The sequence below is a fragment of the Spea bombifrons genome, chromosome 12 (genome assembly GCF_027358695.1).
Source record: "Spea bombifrons isolate aSpeBom1 chromosome 12, aSpeBom1.2.pri, whole genome shotgun sequence".
NCBI lineage: Eukaryota > Metazoa > Chordata > Amphibia > Anura > Pelobatidae > Spea > Spea bombifrons.
Genome location: NC_071098.1, coordinates 29431911 through 29448628, shown reverse-complemented (window position 1 = coordinate 29448628; position 16718 = coordinate 29431911).

Genomic DNA, 16718 nt, shown 5'->3' with positions numbered 1-16718 from the left:
AAAGAAACATTAATAGCGGAGAATTTTGGTCCTACTTTTAAAAATTGTTTGTGGCGCTCGACAAGTAGCCGTCCCCGATAATTTAACAATCTGGATTACCGACAAGCGATTTCATGTTCTGCCAAAAGTCCTTAACATCAAAACAATCAATAAACGCAGCAGAACGTTCCTAAACTTTTTGATACTCAGGAATCTTTGATCTCGATTCCTGCTCTCCGTTTATAATTAATGAGCTGTCAGCGCGTGAACGCCAACGAACTTCATTAATTGCAATCTTTTCTGATTTAAAATTTTCCAAAAAATGCCAAACTTTAATGTTTCTACGTCTCTTCTTTGCCCGCTTTAATGAGGTATTAATACATGAACACCCAGGTTTTATTCTTGCATTCCAAATCATCAAAGGATATGTTTTTAACGATTAATAATGTTTTTTTTTAATATACAAGGTTTTTTTTTTCCCAAATGTGCAGTTTGATCAGATGTTGAGCTGAACGATCCTTCTATACACCAAGGAACCCAAGGAATGTATAGACCGTTAATGTAAGGAATAATGGAACGTTCTTTGAGATGGATGAAAGTTTTAGATATTGTTTCCTTTTTTAGGTCTATTTTACCTTCCATACTCAATGTCCTCAGGCCTTTTTTTTGGAACAATGAGCAAAGTTAGCGGATAATCCCACGGAATATTAGTTCTACAATACAACTTTTATAACGATATTACAAATATTGCCAGGTCTGTCATCACCTGCCCGTCGTCCTCCTTAAATCCATAATTCGCAGGCTGTTAAGCTCTCCTCCCCAAGCGTCCCGCTCTATTGTGTCACCCTCAACGTCATGAATGGGCAGGTTCCTCTAAGAACCTCGTGGATTTAAACCATAAAAGAACCAAAGTAACTCCGTCAGACGCACTCGTCAACTCACACCTATTGTGTTATATAATAAGATGACCTACGGGGAACTCGAAAGCGTTGACATTGACCAAAGAAAACGGGTTTCATCCAAACAGTCTTCTTTTATCCGAATGAGGAATTCGGTTTGTTTCCTTTTGAGTTTTGTTTATACAATTCTGAGGTGAAAAACCTGCTTTACGGGTTACTGGAGGTCAGTTCCTCACTGATTACCCCCTAGAATAAGCAAAAAGTCATATAAAGACTTAAGGTTATTTAAATATAGGACTGAAGAGCTTTCATTGATGGCAGAGGTGGAAGCCAGAGGAGGTTGCACAGATCCAGAACATTGTTCCCCCTCCATTGCTATATTGCCCCTGGAAGAACGTGGGGAAGCAGAAACTCTTTGGTTGCCCAGGCTCTGCCTTATGTTAGGGGCCCGATGCGGTTCCTTAGGCCACCTCGACATCTACCAAGTCAAAGTCTGTGTAGCTGCTGGCCCCTTCGCGGTTTGCACATCGCCTAGTGTTATAGAGGGTCGGGATACGACATCGTGTCCTGGAACCCGGAGCCAGATTAGTAGAGAAGTGAGCTGGACAGACTTCCATCAGTGCATCCACCAGGAATGATGGTCCATCAATAATTTCAAGGCTGGGCAGCTTGGCCAGGGCAATACTATTCTCAAAGAGGACCCGGAATAGAAGCATCAAAGCGTCAGTGGCCACCAGAGAGACCATGTGGGTGAAGGGTTGTGGATCCATGATCTGGTTGCCACCATACCAACCTGCTTTCCCCAATAGTTGGTGGTAGTTCTACTTCAGCTGTATGAAAGATGGCCTCCCGAGACGAGCTACACGTTAAAGTTCTAATGATGCCTTAATAATTGCGACTCAAAGTGTCTTTAATAAGAAGATGTAGAACGTTCCATTTCCACCATGCCCTAGGGTGCCCTGCCTGCTTCTCATAAGAATATGGTTTGGCCCAGTTAAACATCTTGCATTGGCGCCCCTCGATTTTGAGTTAGGCATCTGATATAGATCTTCTTTCTTGGTTTGTACAAAACATAAACCATGTTCCATGAATATTCATAACCATTTAATAGAGTTCAAATAACTTTGCTGAAACATGTGTTCCGACACATATAAATCACATCATATTAAACAAAAAATAATCTTTAAAAGCTCTCCAGTCTCAGGGAGCCTCAAAGATCGTAATTCCTTCCAGATCTGGAACTAAAACATGGATGCAATCACAAAAAAAACAGAATTTGAATGGTTTCTGTGGCCTTTTGTGATGGGAATAAGAACAATACATCATTTCCTTGAGCAAAAACAGTAATAGTTCTATGGTCTCGTAGGACCAAGTTTGGGAATTTTGGGGTTTGCTCTGATTACTGTTAGAATCGGGCAGCAAAGCGCATTACATTTGGTCAGATCTAAAATGCTTACATGCCCTTGGACGGTACTTTTGTCCTTTTCTTGGCTTTGAATCATATGTTCAGTTGTGGAGTTCTGTATCTCCGACCAACAATATCCACCATCTACCTTGATGATAAGTGCAGATGACTCAGAAGGTGGGAGAACCTACTCGATGAGGAACCCCATCCATGAACGGCTCAGAAAGGTTGTAGATGTTTGAGTTTCCAAATAACCAAGATGGTCCGAAGGTCAGAACGTCTTTGAAAAGAATCTAAGAGAAGAGCGAAGAGGTTGGGTCAGATTGTATGCATGGGAAGTAGGACCACCTTGGCTTGAAATCATAGAAACCAGCTGAGAACCCATGTTACGCCATACCTGGTGCTAAGTGGCCTTGACCAGGGATAGCCCAGTGCAGCTCAGAGCCCCTGACTGATAAACCTGGTAACCAGAAGACCACGGGGGCCATGAGTGTCTAAAGAGGAGATTACTAGTAGGTGTTCACATTCCTGTCTGGACGAGACCTCGAGGAATCATGTTTTAGGCTCTATGCGCACATTCACTGGGTTCTCCTCACCAAAATTGATGACGTTGGCTTCTAATGGCAGACAAGAGGAACATCGACACCATATCTATGTGCCTTTCATTAATAATAATAACTTTTCTATTTCATATAATATATTAGCATGCAGGATGTAAATATGGCCGGAATTACATACCTCGGAACAGTTCCAATGGCCAATGGCTTTGAGGGCTGTAGAACCCTGCGATACCCTCATACCCAGCGAACATTCTGACCTCCTAGAAAAGAGGGGGCATCAGGGGAGGAGAGAGGGGCATCCGGGATTTGGGTCCCAAAAAGAGGCACTTTCCTTCTTGAACAGATGCCATTTCCAAAATGTATTATAATTTGTTCATAAAGGGGTGATATATTCTGTGGTGCTGTACAACAAGGCGCAATAATGTCCCTATTAACTGGGTATGCAAATAAAATAAATAATATATAAAATATATAATATATCAATATATATGTTACAGTGAAAGACCGAAATCTGTAGAATGTTGACATTCACCGGTGAATGTCAACATTCACATAGTCGCTTGGTGTATGTCCGAAATATTTGCTAAATACCCTTATTTCTTACTTACACCGGCCAATGTCGACATTCACCAAGTACTAATGGTGAATGTCGGAGATTTATATTTTCTTCTCCGTATTTCAGTGGCGATAAAATATCACAAGGGTGACGTCACTTTTTCGCCTCTCTTTCCGAGAGGAGTGACCAAGAACTTAAAACAAACAGCACATTTCCAATAAGAAAAGAAAATATAATATTAATAATAAAAGGATTCAATTATGTGATTAGAAACTTATTTATTGCAACAACTTAAACTATTATGACATTTTGAATTACACAGAAGTCCCTTGCTTTTGCAACTGCATTTATTTGTGGAACACTTCCTTTTGCAATGACAGCGTGTATAGCCTTGCCCGCCGCTTCTCGAATTAGCTGCAGCTGCTTCTCTCAGCCCTCGGCTCCTCTCTTTTTGACCTCCACCAGAGCATATCTGTGATTGTCGACATACACCGGTGAGGGTCCGAATGTAATATAATGAAATGAAATATTCCATCTTTCACCGACGTATTTGGTATGTGTTGACATTCACCGGTGAAAGTCGACATTCACCAATTTTGGTCTTTCACGGTAACATATATATATATACATAATAATATAATAATGTAATATATATATATTTTTTTTTTTAATTGTTCTAATAATGTCAAAAAAGGGTCAAAAATGTACATTTTGCTTAAAGTCCCTATCACATGACCTTCTGCTGGTGCAAAGGGATTTAAACGCTTAGCTTTGTAAACGAAGCTCCAGGTCGGCCCTGCTGATATAATAAATGATTGTTCGGCCGGGTATGGGGAAGCGAGGAAGGATGTTGGATTTGGTTCTTGCTTGCGATATTTGATTTCAGCCCCGGCCTCGGCGCGCGCGGGGAAGCGGCAGATAACGGGCCGTCTCTGTTACCCATTAATCTTAATAGCTTTTCTGCCGGTGACAATTTGTCATTTCGACTACGGGGATTCGGTTGACTTTTAAGTAGCTGCGATGAGCGATCCGACGGTCTGGATCGGGATTCCTTACCATAGAAAATAATACCGGTGCGTAAAAAAAAACGAAAAAAGAAAAAAAAACAGAAAAAAGAAAAAAAAAACAGAAAAAAGAAAAAAAAACAGATCATATTAACAAAAATACACATTTTTTTGTGTTAAAAAATAAGATCATTTATGGAAGTCAATAAGGCCGAGGAAGATTTAGGTATATTTTAAAGCCCTAAATATGTTTTAAATAACAGAACGGTATAATAATCACTGGGCAGTTAACCGTGTGAGTACCAGAAGGGGTTTTAGGATACGCTATATTAAAAGCGAAAGGCGTTGGGTGTATCTATCCTGTCTGTTCAGATCTTGTGTTCTCTGTATGGGGCAATTAATACCATTTTGCCTCATATCCTCTAGAGTACAATTATGCCAATGAAAGATTAGCAGGGGCAAAATATAGGACCCTCAGTACTTGGGCTACAAGGGGAACCCCCGGGTCGCAGTTAGCCCACGAGGCTTACATTGTCCGAAATGGGAATTTTGTATTTATTTGCACCATAATATAAGCTGGCCCCTCCCACAACGCTTAGCTAGCCCTGCCCCCTTAACTCAGACACACCCCATTTCAGCCTCTTATAAGAAGCGGGGGAAAGCCATATTGGGGTGCCCAATGCACCCTTCCATTAGCACACATTTGGCCCCCTACAGACAAGGCTAACCGAATAAACCCCAATGTCTTTTGCAGCCATTTTTCTGACAGTCTACGAGCAACAGTGCTGCCATCCAGTGGTGAAAACGCGCAACTACGCTCACCACAGCACTCCCTGCTGTTATAAACGGGTAATTACTCAGCTATAGTTGCCCCAGGATGTTTCAGAAATAGAGGAAGGGTAATATTTATTAATTGTTCTTTATTATTGGCGTTATTTTATCAACTTTCTCTGCAAATTATAACTGGGAAAAAAAGCACAACAGAAATAAAACCCAACGCACTTTGTTGTTGAGGAACAATGGGCGTTTTTAACCACTTGTGGTAATCACGGTATTAGCAGAACATTTAACGAGTGACAGAAGACACACTCAGGGTAATTAAAGGACATTCCTAAGGTGTATTAACGACTCCATGGGAAGGAAAGGTGAATCCATCGAGCGAGGCAGAAAACATGGAGGTCAAGTTAGGGGTCACGTTAGATTAGGGCTGACACAGGCCAGCTGCTTAACCTGATCCGTTACATATTCCAGATTATTAGCAGCTGCTCTGATGCTACAGCCCCCCCCCGAAACAATGGAAAAAGACACGTCATTCCGCTTTCAACTCAACATCCAAAGGCCGTTTGACACTGGAGATGTGAAAAATGTCTGAATGATTACGAGATGCGGGGAATGAGCCCCCCTACGAAGGAATAATCAGAGGCAAAGTCAGGATTCAGTCATTCAATAGTTCCGTGTTTGATTTTGGGGTTTCCGATTCCCTAATTTCACGATCAAAGTATATCCACCTAATGACTGACGGAAAGAACAATGGCTTTCATTACACCTTCTTCATTGGGGCATTACAGGGCGCCAATTGCCCCCTGGGCCGATCAGGCTCCCTGTACTGCCACGGTCCAATGGGCCGGTTAAAAAGGAGATCACTGATCTAACCCAACAGGTCTATTAACCCTATGGAGGACTGACAGGCGCCGTGGTTAATTTGTGCGCCGCGGGGTGACATATGATGTCATATTCCAACATACAACAATAAGGCCGGCAGCGCGGAGCGAGCGCTCCCTTTAAAGCCTCTTCTCATAATGTTCATACATGTCGGAAAAGCCAAGCTTCGTGCAGGAATATTCTTGACGGGGCAGCGCGTCATTTTAATTAACCCCCGCTTTGTTGATGCCTGCCATTTCCCTTTAAGAACGCGTCCTCCAATTACGCGCAGGCTTTGATTTCGGAGCGATTTGCATGCCCTCGCGCTTGATATCTTAATTCCGGGAAGAAACCGACTTCTGACACCTGGAACATGAAATGCTCGCGTGTTAATAGCGTTTGCGGCGAAGCTTAATGACATTAATTACATTTAATTGGAAAGGCTCTTGCTACTCCTTTGAAATGTATTTCTTTCGCTTATTTATTTTGGGGATTTTTTTTCCCCCGCGGGTTCCTTTGATGAGCGGCCCGTTCTTTCTTTATTATTCGCAGGCTGTCAGAGAACGCGTTCCAGGCTGCAATGGCACTTCGTATAAACTGACGAGGGGCTCAGTCCGTATAAATCATTCTTAACCGGACCACATGTGAGAGACGGCGATCGGCGACACCACAATCACTGCTTATAAGGAACACTTGTGTTTGGGGGTGTGGCCGGGGTGTGGTCAGGGTGTGGCCAGCGGCGGGGTTTTGCCAATACTTTTTGTGTTACTTTGTAACCGCTTGGCAGCTATTTATGGAAGGAAGAAGAATAATAAGTTCTGTTTACACAATTTTATTTATAAACATGTCTTCCCGGTTCTACCCTCTTGCGCTTTCCCTGCCCACCGACCGCCTTTTGGCGCATGTTCATCCCCTTGGGGGGGATTTAGATACATACCTCCCAACAGTCCCAATTTTGCAGCTATTGCAGGTAGCTGCCCACTGTCCTGATTGATGTGCCTACTGGGGGGGGTCCTCTAATCCCCCTTGAGCAGCCCAGGGGGCTTTGTGCTATAGCAGCTCTTACTATACAGATGCCTCCCACTTCTGGGGCAAAACCCCCCAAATAATAATAATAAATATGTCAAATTTTATATTAATAGCAATACGGCCGCCTTTAAATAAAAGGGATATATTTGGCCCCCGATTCCTAATTTTGTGGCTGTATTGCAATAATTCATGGTCTTTGACCTCACAGCAGGCATTCAAATCAAATAGATCTGATGACGATTACACAAGGAAGTCATTAAATTTCCCTGTTTCTGGCTTTTTTGTGTTTTATAACACGGAGCAGGGCTGTTACACAAATGCTTTTTTTTTTTTTAGACTGTGCCGGGGATAACATCAGCCCCTCGTTTGTTTAATAAAAAGAAAAATCCTGGGGGATGGAATGAAACAGAAGCTCCCTTTTAATGAGCGTTTCTATGAAATGTAAAGAAAAGTTGTGGGTGGCTGAGCATAGTGGGAGTCAAAGTCCAAAGCAGCTGGAACTTTCTTTGGAAATATTATTGTATTTTTCTATTTTTCTATTAATGTGGCCCGTATATTATTGCAAAAAAAGGCTCTGCGTGTGACCCCACAATGAATACAATGATTCCTTGTGCTCCATGAAGGAACATACCCACTAACAATTATAAGAGGCCATATAATATTAAGTAACATAGAATGTAATAATATTTGCCGGTCACATTATTAAGTGGAACAGCAGCTTCTGAATGATTTCTGGCTAATAATAGGGAAGCGTTTGGATTTTCCGGGGTCTTTGCATCATCGCACTGGGATGTGAACCTGCTGTGCTGTGTCTACAGAAAAATGCTTCCATATTCAGAATTTTCTGCTAATAATCTCCTTATTACAGATCATCTGTCATTGCTATAGAAAACAATAAAAAATAATAATAATAATAATTATTATTATTAATAAAAATAAACAGTACATAGATTATAATTATTATGATCATATAGTGATGATGAACATTATATAATAATAATAATAATCATCATCATCATCATCATCATCATACACGCTCTCCGTGTGACAGTGCTGCCACCGTGTGGTAGAATCATAAATAACACCTAACAGGTTTTCATCGACATTGACATGAAAAGGGTTAGACAAAACCTCTAATAAATGTGTAGTTATCAGAGCTTTACTTTATTAAAGGGAAACTAATTAAAAAAAAATCTTACATTTGCCGTTTGCTTCCGATAGCGTTTCTTGAACCTGTCGCAGTAAAAGGGCTCATGGAGATGTCGGCGCAATGACTTATTCCTACCTCTCCTGGTAATGGTCGTGGCTACCATGGTATTATTATTATTCATTGTTATTTATTAATTCTACAGAGTTGTACAATGTATAGATGGGGTGGTTAACATTTACAAAGATACATTTCCCCATACAGATCCAACAGGAGCCGAGGACCCTGCTTGTGAGCTTGGCGTCTAGCCTCATGGCTCCTTCATACAGAGCTCCTGACAAGAATGGGGGGCTTCTGATGGCCCCGAGCGGGAGTTGGCAATCTAGCCCACCTAAACTCTTCCACATAATGGCTTCATTATTCACTTGCAATTAGTGGTGGGAAACAGAACGTAAGCTGGTCACTGGGAGGACTTTTCGTAGCCCGTTGGCTAACAGCAGGTCGCCATTGATCTGCCGTCGTTTTTGGCTAAGCCAAGTGACATCACATACTGATCCGTTTTATATGGTTTCATATATTTAATTCGATTGTTAACCCTTCGTAGGTAGCCGTTGATCCTGATCTTTTCCGAGGTGTGATGGGGTGGCTAGATCATGACATCACGGTTATGAACTCTACATGTTCCAGGACCAAAGGAACAGGCATGAAATCCCTTATAAACCTTGTTACATTAGACGTCCAATCAACACAACCATGGAGGCTTCTGGGTAATGCTCCTCATGATTTAGGTGGAATCGTACCCGTCCTAATCTAAAGGGGATCATGTGACTCCTCATGCCCTGCATGCATACCCTATGAATAACAACCCTAAATAGCAATGAATAAGGGCTGAGACAACTCATACACCAAATAGCCGGCCTCCCAAGTGGGATTAACAACTTCGGCTATAAATAAATAAGAAGCTGACACTCCATACACAACATTCAGAGCCCCTGAAACGGGACCTGCGCTCTTCCCGTCACCTGCGTGCTGCTCGCATCGAAAGCGGTTTGTTAGGTTGACCCCATGGACCCTTTAATCAGGGACGCCATCATGCGTTGGTCATATGATTTTAATACATTCCTTCCCCGTGTTCCTTATCCTACACGTGAGGCCATCTGGCTACCCAGTTTGGGTGCCGTGCTGCTATTATGGGAGAAGCCACCATAGCCACTGGTAGTGTGATGGCTCATAAGAGGAAGGAGGTTTCCTGCTAAGACGCTCTCTCAATCCAACCCCGAATCTTCCAATCAGATCCAACCTCAAATCAGACCAGGGGCAAAGTATTTCGATCAACTCCAACCATGATAAACGAACTGACTCCATGTTTCTGTGTTGGTCGAATTGACCATCAAAGGCTACCAGGTGTGGGACCCATAGTGATGTAACCCCGCCGATGACACAACGTCGCACCTGCGCGGTCAGCGCCAATGGCTGCCACAACGTTGGATTGGCAGAACATTCTATACTCGAAGCTTCTGTAAGTCGGACTCGTCTCTCTGGATGTCTGTGTGTGTACAAGGCTGGAGACATCGGTCCAACCCAGTTGACCAAAAGACCCTGCAAACCTTCAAGAGTTTTCGGATTCCTCCAAGTGCCCAATAAATGCTGAATGGGGAATATTTGTGTGGCTTGTAACGTACTTGGAAAACCTCTGGGACCGGTAGCCATGGACTGGCTTCACACAGTGAAGCAAGGCCATGGGTGGTCTCTGGTGGATCCATAAGGTGCTCCAGGTCCAGAAGAAGCAATGCCTATGGGAAGCGTCCCATGTACATACTTTAACGCTCTGGAGGGAAGCCGTTCACCAGCTGTCTGTCCGCTGGAGGCAAGAAATGCGAATTTACCTCCTGTTAAAACGCCGATACAGGTTAATTGCCCCGTTCCGCGTCTCTCCTGTCTTCCTGCCTCTTTTGGGTCTGCACCAAGGATGAACATTTACCACGCTGTTATATTTAGAAGTCGCCGAGCGTAGAAACGGGACCTTGTTTACAATAGGGATGGTAACCTAGCCCATAGTTACGAGGAACACACCTGTCATCTTCTCTACTGGAGGCCATGGAGGCCGGAGAGGCAGGGAACAGATCTCCAGCGTCACACATAGTCTGCCCCGGCACAGGATAATATAACAACTTACAGGGGATCCGTCGCCTGCCGTCACCCTCGGAAAACTTTGATACATGGAGCCACGATGGATAAAATATTGCCTCCTTCCTTAGTTTTGCCGGGAACTCTTAATTGTCATGTGACACCAACGCAGGCACTGATAGGTTGTTGCCATAGGAACCCAAAAAAGTTGTCCAGTGTTGATTTTACGCAAATAAACTCAGGGGAAAGAATAAAATGATGACTGCTCTCGCGGGGTTCTAGCCGACCAGAGTTTAACCCTTTAAATCCACAGGTTCATGCAAGGTATCGCTTGGCAAGCGTGGAGACTTTGGAGAAACCTCACTAATTAAGCTATACATTGTACGGGGCCAGCCGCGGGGTTCCTCTAAGGCAGAACTGGGGTTAAATGGCTTTAAACGGAGGTTAAAGGATGTATAAGCGACGTATGGGACGCAATCCATAGGCTTGCATTCTTTACTGTCCATGGTGCTGAATCGCTTCCCGCTGGACAGCAGCGACCAGGACCACCCTTCAGTGGATGGAGGAATAAAGGGGGCACTAAAGACGCGGTCCGGGCGTCACATGGGGACCAGATGGCTGCTTCACCAAATTCTAATAATACGAAGAATAAGGAGCGTCCAAAAGACTGTGAACCCCTAAAAAATTCCCAACAAAAAGCTAATTAAAAATAATTAACAATTAACGCCTTTATTAAAATAATAAAAATTACCAAAAAAAGATGATATCTGCCATAAAAATAAAAAGATACTCGTGTATACTATCTGTTTTTGCAGATTTGATTCTTTTTATGAAAGCTACCTGTAATTTATGCTTGTGGTTCGTCAATCAGTTCCAATGTTTACACGGCGGAGGGTGAGACCGGTGGCAGCCTGTGGCAAAGCCAGCATTCTCTAACCCATTACCTAATACATATGTATTGTTATTTTAATCTGTAAAGACCGTAACTTCACTTTTTTTAGTGTATAAAATAGTAAAATGTAGGATTTGGGGGAAAAATGACATCTCTAATCTTTAAGCTTCTTATAGCTTCTCATATCACCTCTCCTCCCTGAGCCGCATTGCCTAGACCACCTAGACCACCTAGTCCTAGACCACCTAGACCACCTAGTCCTAGACCACCTAGACCACCTAGTCCTAGACCACCTAGGCCACCTCGTCCTAGACCACCTAGACCACCTAGTCCTAGACCACCTAGACCACTTTGTCCTAGACCACCTAGACCACCTAGTAATAGACCACCTAGACCACCTAGTCCACCTAGTCCTAGACCACCTAGACCACCTAGTCCTAGACCACCTAGTCCACCTAGTCCTAGACCACCTAGACCACCTAGTCCTAGACCACCTAGACCACCTAGTCCTAGACCACCTAGTCCACCTAGTCCTAGACCACCTAGTCCACCTAGTCCTAGACCACCTATGCTTCATATCCCGGCGATCAGCCTTTTAAAGGTGCAGGTCCATTGTGTTAAAATATTAGGGAGTGTAAACAGTGGAGCTGCCCTGGAGGGCAATCGTCTCCCTCTTATGCGGCAGAGGAGCTGACGCTCCGCTGGACCCGAAGCCCTTCGCCCCCCCCCCCGCCGCCTTGTCTTGTACCTGACTTATATAATAACGACAGGGATTCCCTCAATTAATTTATCTATCTTCTACAAATGCCCCGAAGCATCCATGCAATGAATTGGCAGAACCTCGGCTCGCGGGTCCGGCCCTCGCCAGCTGTCCGCATCCGTCTGGAGGACGAGATATTATATATTACTGAAGCTAGCAGGTGTCCAAACTACACGGAGAGCCGCGCATGTAACACAAGAGGCCCAGGCGTGTGTGCTTTCATATGCTGAGTGTCAAGTGATCCCCCCCCCCACCGTGTCGTGTCTTTGCCGTAGACGGCACTCCGTCGGCAAGACAGCGATCCGTCTGCAGCCATTTGTCATCTAATATAGGGATTCCCTTGCACAGATCCCTGTAACGCGCAGCGCATGAGAACCCACCCTTTCTTGGAAAGGCTCGCCTGCCTTTCCTCGGTACCAAAAAATTATGCAACTGCTGCGCTATTGATTACCAGCGGCCCACGGGGTAAATAGAACGCGATTCTGATAGTCCAGGGCGGATATCTCAATTAATAGGACACAGCGTGCGCAGCGTACATTAGAAGCCCACCTTATGTGTATAGATCGGGAGCAGCCCTTTCATTTCCCGTTCTCTGCGTGATTATTCCTCCCCATTAAGGCGCTCCTCAAGTTGACCACTTTCAGCCTCCATGGTCTGCCGAGGGCCAATACTAGCAAACAGAAAATAAGAATTCGGCGTGGAACGTACCCTTCTCTGAAAAACAGGTTCTAAATCAGGAGCGGAGGGTATCGAATGGCCCCTAATAAAAGTCTGAAATGGGATGAGTGGGGAGGAAGGCAGCGAGGATCTTGGCTGTCCCTTTCGGTATTTGGCTTGGAGTTAACGGCACCGAGTACCTCCTCGGCCCTCCGCATGGACGGAAAAGCGTTTCAATGTTACTTTACTCAATTATTGTTCGCGATTTATTTATTTTTTACCGATATCGATGACGTCAATGAAGCAGCCAGGAAACCATTTCTAGTCCTTGAATGTTGGACCAAAAGAGGTCATCTCTGAAACCGATCCTCGAGGCTGATCCTCGGAGTTAAAGTTTAGCTCATTATGGGAAACTCTGAAACAAACAAAGACTTTTTGTTGAAGCTTCTATGCTTTTTCTGGCAGGAGGGTCTTCTCTGTTTCGATATGAGTCTTCTCATGGGACATTCCATGGCATTGCAGCCCCCATGTAACCGGCATGTCTATGGAAGAGGATCTTAGCCATCTTGGCCTCTAGGTTTCTCGCCCACTGAAAGGTATCAGGGTCGCCATCAAACTCTTGAGACCGTTGAGATTTTGATAATTGGGTGAGTTATTTTCCCCTTTAGATAGTCGGAGTCCTCGTCAACACTGTGTGTGGTGCTCTACCCAAGCTTTTGGCCGGAAAAGTCAATATGTCCTTCTCCCAAAGGACCAGGAGGTTGGTGGACGTGGAGTAGTTGACTAACTGATTAAATCTGGATAAATAACCACCCCACTGGGTTTTATTGGATGGACTCTAACTGTAGGCCACAAGCTTCCTCTACCTGCATGTGGACTCAAGCCCAAAATTGTAAACGGTCCCTCCTGGTGGGACGTAGAGGAGATACTTTCATAATCACAAACGGAACGTAGCCGTGGAGGACTCCTTGGAACTCTTCCCATTCCAGAATGGATAACTTGTGATTGTGATAAACATCTATCTCTAAATTAATGTTTTCGCTTATGGGTATGGCTTATTTTGTGCACAATATTTATTGGCGCAGGGATCTTAATGGAGGCGCCCAGAAGACGTCTCCTGCCATGAAAACAGGACAAGAAAGCACATGGAGTGCTGAAAAGAACCAACTACAGGGAAAAGTGATAGGTGAGGAAAAGTATGAAATGAACACACAGAAATCCACTGACCCCAAACATATAACGCAGGGACAACAGTCATATTACATCCATCCCACATGGTTCAGTTACAACGTCTTGGGACTCGGAATCCAAACCATCCTTGGTGTCTAATTATATCCCAGCCGTCTCAGCAGAAAGAATAGAACTTCTTGCAGACGAACTAAAAGGTTACCAGAAGCCTTGAGAAACCTATAGAGCGTTATAAGTTAAAGGGCCTCACTTTGTGGAGTTGTATAAGCCCATCTTATCGCCTCTGCCCTGGCAAAATACTTCTAAAGAGAAGCCACGCTTGGGTTATACTTTGCCAGGCATTGGTGGCCGTTTCATTTCGTCTCCCATGACGCTCCTGCAGACATAGCTTCGTTACCCAGAGTCGGGGGAAACACCGTACTCAATGTGTTCTTGAACTACATTACCCATGATTCCCAGCCACGCTTGAGCATATTGGGAATAGTTGTTCAACGGCGGTCTTAGGTCTTCCCACCCTGTGTGTAGGGTTTTTCCAAGCACTAGAGACACCAAGACTCTACATGATACAAGAAGAAGAAGAGGCACACAAGAGGGTATATCTCAGGATTACACCCATGGCAGGCTACCCAGAGCTCTCTTCCTTGGTAGTGGCTTCATGTGGCGGTAGTCTGGCCCTAGAGTCGGGAGGAAATGTGGGCAGGATCAGGGCGAAAGATGGGTGGAGAGTGGGCGCCATTCATTTCTAAGGAGAAAGAATAAGCTGGGAAGGAGGGCTTCACTTGGAGACTCCAGGCCAAACCTGGAGAGATCCCAGGTATGTTTAGAATTAACTACAGCAATAAATGTCAATGTAAACATGGGAACAAGGAACCTCCGAGTGTCCCTGACCCTGTGGGCCGCTTCTCTGTGAAACGCACTGCCGGCCCCATAACATTCCATTAACCGGCAGCGTTAGCGTGACCGGCAGCGTGCCAATGGGACAGGCCAAGTTGGGGCTGGGAAAGCTACCAAGAGGCATTCCCCCTTTAAATGTATAGTAACTAAGCGAGGTCATATTTTTCGCACCTATGACATCATCCTTGAGCAAAAAAAAATAATTCAAGTGAGTAGAACCAAATTATAACAGAATCATTCATAAAATGAAAACACGCCGTAGAGGTTTCCTCTCCCCCTATGGTCATAGCCCCAAGGAGCCTGCTGGGGCAAGATGGGGTATTCCTCAACCAATAGAACACCTGCCGTGTCTCTCCATGGCCGAAACGCACTTTATGTATGCATAACCTTAAAGAAGGTTCCGTCGCAACTTCCGACAGAGGCTATTAAATGTTTTCATGGTATTAATGGTCGTGTTCGTACAGAGTTATGATTTCAACACGGATCAGAAGCTGGCTGTTGGGAAATATTCTCGCCGAGCGGCAGCCTTGACACGCTGTCAGCCTCTTTGCAGGCTTTGTAGTAGAAAGCAATGTGACTGCGAGCGTTCATTAGTTAGAGATCATTCGCAGGGTAGGCCCGTCGGCCGTCAGACGCATTGTTGAGATAGAAGGAATTATTTTCCGAAGAGCATGTGACCCGTTACCGACGCCGACCGCGCTTTGAAATCGACGGGATCTTTTAAAAAAATAAAAATCATAAAAATAAAGTATTCTAAGTGTCAGAAGAGTTTCAACGTGGGGGGGGGATTCAACTTTAGTGGAATATTCAGTGTTTTTTATGCAGTGGGATTGCAGAATACAAATAAAATAGAAAAAAATATAAAAAAAATAATAAAAAATAGAAATAATAAAAATAAACTTTTGCAATGGTAATCATTACATTTTTTTTTTTTTACTGTAAATCGCTGGTTTCTAAGTGTCAGGTGACAATTTAGTAAAAGGCAGACATTCTGACTAGTGAAATATTCTGTAAGTTTATGCAATTTAATTGCAAAAAATAGAAATAATAATAATAATAATAATTTGCAATGGGAAGGTCATATTTTTCACTTTAAATGGCTGATTTGCCAAGTTTGCCTTCCGGCATCTTCCTTTGGAAAACGTTACAGCCTTTTCATTGGCTCGCCACCGGAAGTACCAACTTTAATGGTTTTAATATTCATCAAAATCTAATGTTTTTTTTCCCCCTTCAAAATAAATAAAACGTCATCTATTCACCAAAATCGTGGCTCCAAAACTTTAACGAGCGGTAAATAAAAATTTGCTTATTTAGAATTTAGAATTAGTTTTATTCTACCTGTATTTAATTGGACCTTATGAGTGTTCCACGGGAGCAGCCATCTTTACTTCCTGTCCTCAGGACCTGTATAATTATTCCTCCCTATTTAGTTACCTTTCCCGTCTTGTTAAGCTGCTGATTGTTGCTGATTGGTTGAGGCAGCCTTTGTAATGGTCGGGGGGGGGGAGAAAATATTACAAACAAGATAATACAAGAAGCTGTTGATTGGTTCAAGAAATAAAGCAAAAAAAAGTAGATAAATACTTGCAATAAATAAAGGTCTTTATTACGCGGTAAATATACATTTCCCATGATGCAGTTGTGCTTACTTTCTTTAAGTACGCCACTTGGCGCCGGTCAACATAACCTTTGGCACTTAGTGTCTGCCTGAATATTAGTCCTGTATAAAGATCCAGCATAAACTTAATCGGATACTTAATAAACGAAATAATAACAATAAAGATAAGAACGTTCCACCAACGCACTCAAGAACATTTAGGTTTGGTTGTTCCGCACCCTTTAAGTGCCAGGACGGAAGTCACCCCCGCTGTCGATGTCCTCAGCTGTACGTTCATCATCCCCGTGCACTTAAAGGGATCCATCGAAATGATCTTTTTGTTTATAATACAAGAAATTAGCCGTTTTACCTTGAACAGTTCA